General features: G+C 44.2%; 1 protein-coding gene across 2 annotated transcripts in view; it reads right to left on the bottom strand.

Moving 5' to 3' along the window:
• The window catches only part of Dao (D-amino acid oxidase), a 22,129-nt gene extending 19,891 nt beyond the window's left edge, over window positions 1-2,238 (bottom strand). The window contains exon 1 of one of the 2 annotated variants that reach the window (XM_026786474.1): window positions 2,041-2,238. The gene's annotated coding sequence lies outside the window, so the exon portion shown is untranslated. Of the gene's footprint in view, window positions 1-1,255; window positions 1,273-2,040 lie in introns of those variants that run through there. The other variant, XM_005344251.3, reaches the window with a different exon arrangement.
• Between the last annotated feature and the right edge of the window lie 5,813 nt (window positions 2,239-8,051).

Here is an 8,051-nt window from a genome sequence, read left to right as displayed (position 1 = left end):
CAGTACACAGCACTCAGTACTCAGTACACAGCACACAGTACTCAGTACACAGCACACAGTACTCAGTACACAGCACACAGCACGCAATACACAGAACACAGCACGCAGTACGCAGAACACAGCACGCAGTACACAGCATGCAGTAGTCAGTACACAGCACGCAGTACTCAGTACACAGCACACAGTACTCAGTACACAGCACACAGCATGCAGTACACAGAAACTATAGTCTGATGGATTAGCAGGGCAGACATGCTCAGCTCAGCCTAGCTCTGACAGGCACTGATGGTGTGAGCCTAACCAAGTCACTGGACCTGACTGGTAAGGAAGAGCAGCTCCCAGCCCGTCCAGAAGAGGAGAGCGTGTGCTGTCAATGATCACGTCTGACGTGACACAGGTAGCTCTTCGTGGAGTGCAATGTGAAGGCTTGCAGTCCTAATTAGAAGCAGGAGCCAGACTGCTGCAGCCGTGGATCAGCCCCAGGTAAGATCATCCATGCATGCAGTCATGAATGGGTCTGCAAATGCTTAGCTCTGGAATCGAGTCAACCGTTTCCTTGTGGTTGCTGCCATTTTTACGCTAGTGATGCGATGCTCCTGTTTTATAGCCAGTTGCTATAACACAGGTGCTTGGAAGGTGTATCCTCAAAGATGACCCAGTGGAGTTATTACATTGATCAGAAAGAGAGAGACCGAGAGAGACAATAAAGTCAACATAAACATGGCACAGGAGAGCCTATTTGGACCCCACCATCAGTAAAGGCACAAGACCCAATGCAGACAGCCCAACACCTTAATTCTATAGTCAACTGCTCTAGGAGAAATGTCCTTTATTGTCATCTGAAACCAGGGACAGAAGCTGAAGGAGAAGAGAACCAGCTGACAGCCCCACCTACCGCCTGTGTGGGACACACTCAGATCTCATCTGGTTCGGCCTGAGTGAATCTCGCTGCACTCTAGAAATATTTAAGCGGAGACAGAGATCAGCTGGCCCCGACTTTTCTTTTTGTGTCTCTGATTATAACCTTTGTCCCCTAGTAAGCAATCAGAAGAAACATTGTGTGCCTTTGTCACATGCTCTTAATAACATGAAGGACTTGTAAAACTAAAAAGCCAGCTCAGCCAGGTTACACCAAGTGACTATATCTTGTACAGATGCTATTTCCAGCTCACCTTTAAATTGGGACAACAGTTCCAAGAGACTGAGGACCAAGCCCCTCCCCAGTGTAATGATAAAGACCCTTTTTATCACTTACTAGGCACGGGTCAGCATCAGATATTTTATATCCATCTGCCTTCTAATTCTCAAATTCACCCTGTAAGATGAGTCAAGATCCCACATCCAGAGCCTTCAAGACGGCTTGGCTGGTGAAGGTCCCTGCCTCTGCACCCGACAGCCTGTGTTTCACTGAGACCCACGTGGTGGAAAGAGAGAAGTTGTCCCAGAAGTTTTCTTTTGGCCTCCCCATGTAGAATGTGGCAAGTGTGAGTCATCCCCATACCAAATCAATTAAACAATAATATAATAAAGACATTTGATCAAAGACAGTGTTCTGAGTTGGGCATGGTGGTGTATGCCTTTAATCCCAGGACTAGGGAGGCAGAGGAAGGTGGATCTCTGAGTTCAAGGCCAGCCTGGTCTACAGACTGAGTTCCAGGACAACCAGGGCTACACAGAGAAACCCTGCCTCAGAAAACAAACAAGAGTTCAAGGCCAGCCTGGTCTACAAAGGGAGTTCCAGGACAGGCTCCAAAGCTACAGAGAAACCCTGTCTCGAAAAAAAAAAAAAAAAAGAAAACAAATAAGAAAGCAAAAGATTCTGTGTTCCGGAGCGAGGGAAACTGAGGCTTGGAGAGGTAGAGTTCTTAACCCACTGTTCCCATCTGACTCCATGGGGCACTGTGCCATCTCTCTGAAGGATGTTTTCTTGACTGTCTTTCTTTCTTTTTTTTGTCACCAATCTCAAGCACAGTTGTTGGCCTGGGGAAGTCACCATGTTGCTCTGTCCCCTGCCCCAGCACGCATTCATCTGCCACTTACCACTGGGTCCAGGTTTCTGGAGAAAAAAGGTGTGTGGTTGCAGGTTCCCGTTTCTGGCAGGAATGTTCCAGATTCTGGGGTGTGTTGACTTCAGCCCTCAGCCCACCAGCTAGGACTGGAACACAAGGTCAAAGTCTCCGGCAGTGGAGGGGGGGCACAGAGCAAGGGGTGGGGCTAGACACCGTGCAGCTCCCAGGGACAGAACTTAGTCTGGCAAAGGAACCTCATGTCCCCTGGCTCTAGTGAGCTGCCTGACTTTCTGGCTGATCCCAAGCCCCTGTGGACAGGCCCGTGGGGAGGAGGGGTTCGTGGGCACAAGAAGACCTATCTCCCTGGCCAGCTGGAGATGAGCCTCTTCCCTCCCTCTTGCTGCCACTCAGCGGAGGGGAGGATCAGTCCCTGGGCCATTGTGGACCAAAGGCAGAAGACAGTGACTTCCAGGCCAGTCAACTAGCTCACTGCTGTTCTGGGACACAGGACAGATGAGACTGAGAAGGGGTGCTGTCTGGGCAGCGAGGATGTGTGGGCGGCGAGGATGTCCCAGAGACAAAAGCAGCAGGGCTCCAGTCCTTCTGCCAAGGCTAGACCTTCAGCCTGGAAAGGGAGAACAAAACTCATCTGGCCCCAAGAGGGGAGGGGAACTGCGATGGTCCAGCCTCTACTCCCAGCCCCGAGCTCAGTGACATCCACGGAGAAGGAAGCAGGAATAACACAGGTGGGACCGCAGGGCCACATGCACGCTAGGCAGGCACCCTGCCTCTGTACAGCCACAGCCTGCTTTCATAAGAGCGCACGGCAAAGTCCTCTTTTCACTTAGCGCCCTATCTCGACCTTAGAATAGTCACATGTCTCTCATACCTTGCTACCCCAGCAAAGTTCCTCGGGACTCTGATTCACCACCCTGCACTTGGAGGTTTACAGGAGTGAGCCGTGTTGTGGTCATTTCCTATTCCCATCCTCCAGTGCTCTACGTTTGACTGATCTGATGGGACCAGTTCTGAGCCTTCAGCTGGTCCAGCCCTTTAAGGTATGTGCTGTTCTTCACTACTCCCATATCAGAGCTGGGGTCCAGTACCCTTGAAGGTCAACTACATGTCTGCCGAAGATCCAGCACTGGCCCAACTCTATGGCATATGCACACTGGTGATTAAGATGCATCCAATCAAAAAGCTTGTATGAGAATGTTCTTAGCCCCAAACTAGAAACAGAAAAATTAGATAGTTCTCTCTCTCTCTCTCTCTCTCTCTCTCTCTCTCTCTCTCTCTCTCTTCCCCCTCCGTTCTTTTAGTGATAAATTATCTCCCCAGGTATCCCAGAAGTGGCTTAAAACTGATAATCATTGAAATCAGAGGCCCCAGAGCTATGGAAACTATTTTTTGTTTATTTGGCCAGAGTTACAGGAGTAGAAGGGTTTTTCTATCCACGCCTGGTTGATGAACAGCACGATTCCCTTGTCATCCTCTAACACACCTAGGCCAGGGCAGAACCCGAGAAAATTCTCAAGTCAGAAGCCAGGGTGAGAAGGAGGAGTCAAGGTTAGAAAACAAGCCTTCTGCCTGGAATCAGGTCAGGGTCATGTCAGCCAGATTGGCCTCTAGCTTGCTGCTGAGCCAAGCATGACCCTAAAGAGCTGGCCCTCCTGCCTCTGCTTCCCAAGTGCCAGCAAGTGCCAGCATTACAGGTATGCTGGTCTGTGCTGGTTGTTAATGCTGGGGATCAAACCCAGGGCATCCTGCAGGCTAGGCAACCATGCCAACACATGGACATCTCTGTTTTAATTGTTTAGTTTGTCTTTTGTTTGTTTTGAGACAAGTTCTCACTGATTAGTCCAGATAGGCCTGGAACCCTCCATGCTCCTGCCTCAGCCTCCTGAGGGCTGGAACTGCTGGTGTGAACCCCAGTGCCTGGCTTCCTTTGTTATTCCTGAATCTGGAGAGTTGTCCTGCATGTCTTTTCTGGCATCTTTGTTAATTACTGCTCTAGGATCAACTCCTAAAAATGTAGCCACCATGCTGAAGAGTTTGTCCATGTGAAATACGGTCCACTCCGCCCTTTAGGAGAGCTCTCTCTATTTACAAATGTAGAGGGGCATTCACCTCAGAATCCACCTGTTCTCGTCCCACCCAGACGGTTGGAGCCTCCTTGGCCCCACTCTCGTCCCAGCCCTGCATACAGTTTCATGTGTGTTGGCCTTTGCAATTACATGCCTCCTCTTTGTCCTTCATTTTTACAATGAGGCATGTCAATTATTTTCCTTGTTGACTTGAGGGCACTCTTTCTATATTTATAGATGTTATCTCTTGTTGTAAATGTTACTTAACAATCAAAGACTTAAATTCTGTTTGCTTTTAGTTTTGAGAGAAAATATCATTACATAGCCCAAGCTGGTCTTGAACTTGCTATGTAGCTGAGACTAGCCTTGAACTCCTGATCCTCCTACCTCAGCCTTGAGATGCTAGATTACAGGCATGTGCCACCCTCACAGCTATATTTATAGCTATATGTTTTTACTTAAGTCTACTCAAGGTGGTATAGAGCTTAGACCTATAACATAAAACTTAGAAAACTAAGACAAGGAAGATTGTGCATTTGGGGCTATCCTAGACTGCATAGAGAAATCCGTTCTCAAAATAATTTTGTTTAATATGCCTTATTTTTTATAAATTCTGTTAATTCCTTATGTAGAAACTCGCCCTGCAATGTCCTTCTATGTGCGATGTCATTATATAGATTTTCTTAAAACATTATTATAGCTTTTTTAATAGACAGGCTTTGAGCACAGGGACCCTGCATGGATGGGTTATGCTTCCCTCAGAAGACATGGGTTATTATATGAAAATCTCAGTGAGTTTTCAGTCAAAGAGATGACAGAAGCTTCTTATAGTGATATTTTATTTATGTTTAAATAAATAAAGCGTGCCTAAAGATAAGAGCAAAGCTAAACCACTAGAGGTCAGGCAGTGGTGGCACATACCTTTAATCCCAGGATTTGGGAGAAAGAGGCACGTAGTTCTCTGTGAGTTCAGGGTCACCTTGGGCTGCATAAGATCAATGCAGGAACAAATTCAGATGGTGGTGTCTCTTTAATCCCAGCACTAGAGGGAATATAAAATGGGAGGAGAGAGAGTCTCTGTCTGTTTAGTCTACTCAGGCTGTGGTCTCCCGGTCTTGGTATAGGTGGCTAAGATGCTTGGCTTTTCTGGTTTTCGGGTTGAACCCCACTATCTGTTCCTGGGTTTTTATTATTTATGGTACATTTGGCACCCAATGTTTGGGGTATGAAGTCATGAAAAAGTCATTTGCCTGAGGCTTTTTAGCCACCAACACAGGTTGGGGCTGCACATGGGACTCCAGCCCCACCCGGCTAGTCTTTCTCTTTTTCTTCTTCTTTTTTTCTCTCTCTCCACTGTGGGTTGCAGGCTCTCCCTGAAGCCCCTTCTCGGGATGTTTCCAATCTAGGTAGCTGCCTTGAAATCTCATCAGGCGCTTCCTGTTCTGTGCAGCAGCAATCGGTCTTATATCTTCATCAACATCCTTGGTAGATTTGTTAAGACAATTAAGAATTCTTAAAAAGAGGAATTAGTTTTAAAAGAGAGTTTTTCCCACATTAAAAAAAGGGAAAACCATAATAATGGAGGTATTTGGGTCTCTGTATGATAATATGCTAGGCAGTTTGAATATGGAATGAGTAAATGAGAGGATATCTAATTTAGATGGGATTTATGTAATGCCGATTGTAAATATTATCAGCATTATCATTTTTGTCTTCTCACTAAAAAAGTTGATTAACCGGGGTGTTATTAGAATATCTAGTAAAGCAGATCACAGAGAGATTTAAACCCAGACAGAAGAGTTTAGTGAAGAGCCAATTTCAGCATTGCTTTTTAACAGAGGGGAACAGCCTAAGGTTTTCAGACAACCAACATTAATGTATTCAGTGACCTTACAGGAATAGGCATATGGCAGAGGCTCTGTTAAAACTAACTGGACTCCTGTGCCATTATTAGATTTAAAGAGATTCAAGGAAGCACTCAGTCTCATGGCATGCATTCACCCTTTGTGAAGCAAATGTTAAACTCTGCCAGTTTGTAATAGAATTGTCCCTACTAAAGACTGGATTGATTTGGTTAAAGCTGTTTTAGAGCCTGGTCCACAATTACCATGGAGTATCTGGTTCAGAGAAGAGGTTAAGGTTACTGAACAATGGAATAAAGCGAGAGGTAGGGAAAACTCCCAAGATCAAATTATTTTCTTTTTAATATTTATTTATTGTGCATATAATATTCTGTCTGTGTGTATGCCTGCAGGCCAGAAGAGGGCATCAGACCTCATTACAGATGGTTGTGAGCCACCATGTGCTTGCTGAGAATTGAACTCAGGACTTTTGGAAGAGCAGGCAATGCTCTTAACCACTGAGCCATCTCTCCAGCCCCCAAGATCAAATTCTTGGAGGAGACTATGCTTCTATAGAAAGGCAGGCTGTATGTGATGACCACATCCTGGGTTTATGTCACACAGCAGCTTTGAATGCTTGGGACAGAATTGGAGAAATAGGAGAGAAAATTGAGTCATTTACTAAAGTTATATAGGGCCCAAAGGAAGCCTTCATGGATTTCTTATAAAGATTGACTTCAACAGTAAATGGGATGATACCAAATTCAGAAACAAGACAAATAATAATTGAATCTCTGGCTTTTGAAAATGCCTATTCTCTATGTAAAAGGATCATTAGGCCATTAAAGGCAAGGTTAGAACCTTTTAAGGAATGGATCTGGGATACAATTAATATAGAATCTCATGAACATGATGTTGCATGGATAGGAGAGGTGATTTCCAGAGGTTTGAGGAAAAATCAAAATGTCAAATGTTATAATTGTGGCAAACAAGGTCACTTTAAAAGGGATTGTAGATGGGTGTTTATAGAAAAAGTGTTTTTTCTAAGAATAATCTATTCAGAATTATGTGGAAGGTATAGCAACGGCAGGCATTGAACTAATGAATGTAGGTCAACAAGGAATATTCATGGTACTCCTTTGATGTTGGGAAACTCCTTGAGGGGCCTCTTTCAGGCCTCTGTGTCAAATCCGGCTCAGTTGGCTACTGCCATCATAGATGAAACTCCTTCCCAGAGCAATTAAAGAACCCAATGCCTGTTATAGAAAACCATACTGCTGTGCATATTGATTATAAAATTGTTTCTTCACTATACCTTTACAAGAAAAGAAAACAGAGAAAAATTTGCCTTCACAGTGCCCACATATAATAATTCTCAGTCTGCTAAAAGATATCAATGGAAGATTCTTCCACAGGGAATGTTACATAGCCCCCATCCTCTGTCAATATTTTGTAAGTCAGCAATTGAAAATGATACATAATCTATAATTTACCATTACATGGATGACATTTTACTATCTGATTCAAGTGTAGATACTTTAGAAAGAATGTTTGAAGAAGTAAAGAAAATTTTGCCTTGTTGGGGATTACAAATTGCTCCTGAAAAAATACAAAGAGGAGACTCTATTAATTATTTAGGCTATAAAATAGGTTAACAAAAACTTAGATCCCAAAGGTGCAAATTAGGAGAGATCAATTGCAGACTCTTAAAGACTTCCAAAGATTGCTAGGAGACATTTTCTCAGCTATAGTCCACTATTGTGATAAAAACCTGATGGACTGATTCACTTAAACAAAACCTTAGATGGGACAAGGGCCTAAATGGTCCCAAGGAATTATCAGCTGAAGCTGAGAGAGAATTGACTTTGATTGAAGAGAAATTACAGGAGGCACATGTGGATGGTATGGATCCAAATCTTAACTGCACTCTGGTCATATTACCTTCCAAACATCCCTTACAGGAATTTTAATGCAGAGAGAAGTTATTTTGTTAGAATGGATCTATTTACCACTTAAACTGAGAAAAAAATTAATAAAAACTTATGTGGAAAAGGTCTCAAGTAATTCTAAAAAGAAAATTGAGACTTTGTCAATTAGCAGGAATAGACCCAGCAAAA

Source organism: Microtus ochrogaster, chromosome 2 (assembly GCF_000317375.1).
Source record: "Microtus ochrogaster isolate Prairie Vole_2 chromosome 2, MicOch1.0, whole genome shotgun sequence".
Classification (NCBI taxonomy): domain Eukaryota; kingdom Metazoa; phylum Chordata; class Mammalia; order Rodentia; family Cricetidae; genus Microtus; species Microtus ochrogaster.
The sequence above is the reverse complement of the archived record's forward strand: the minus strand, read 5'-3'. Positions and strand labels throughout refer to the sequence as shown.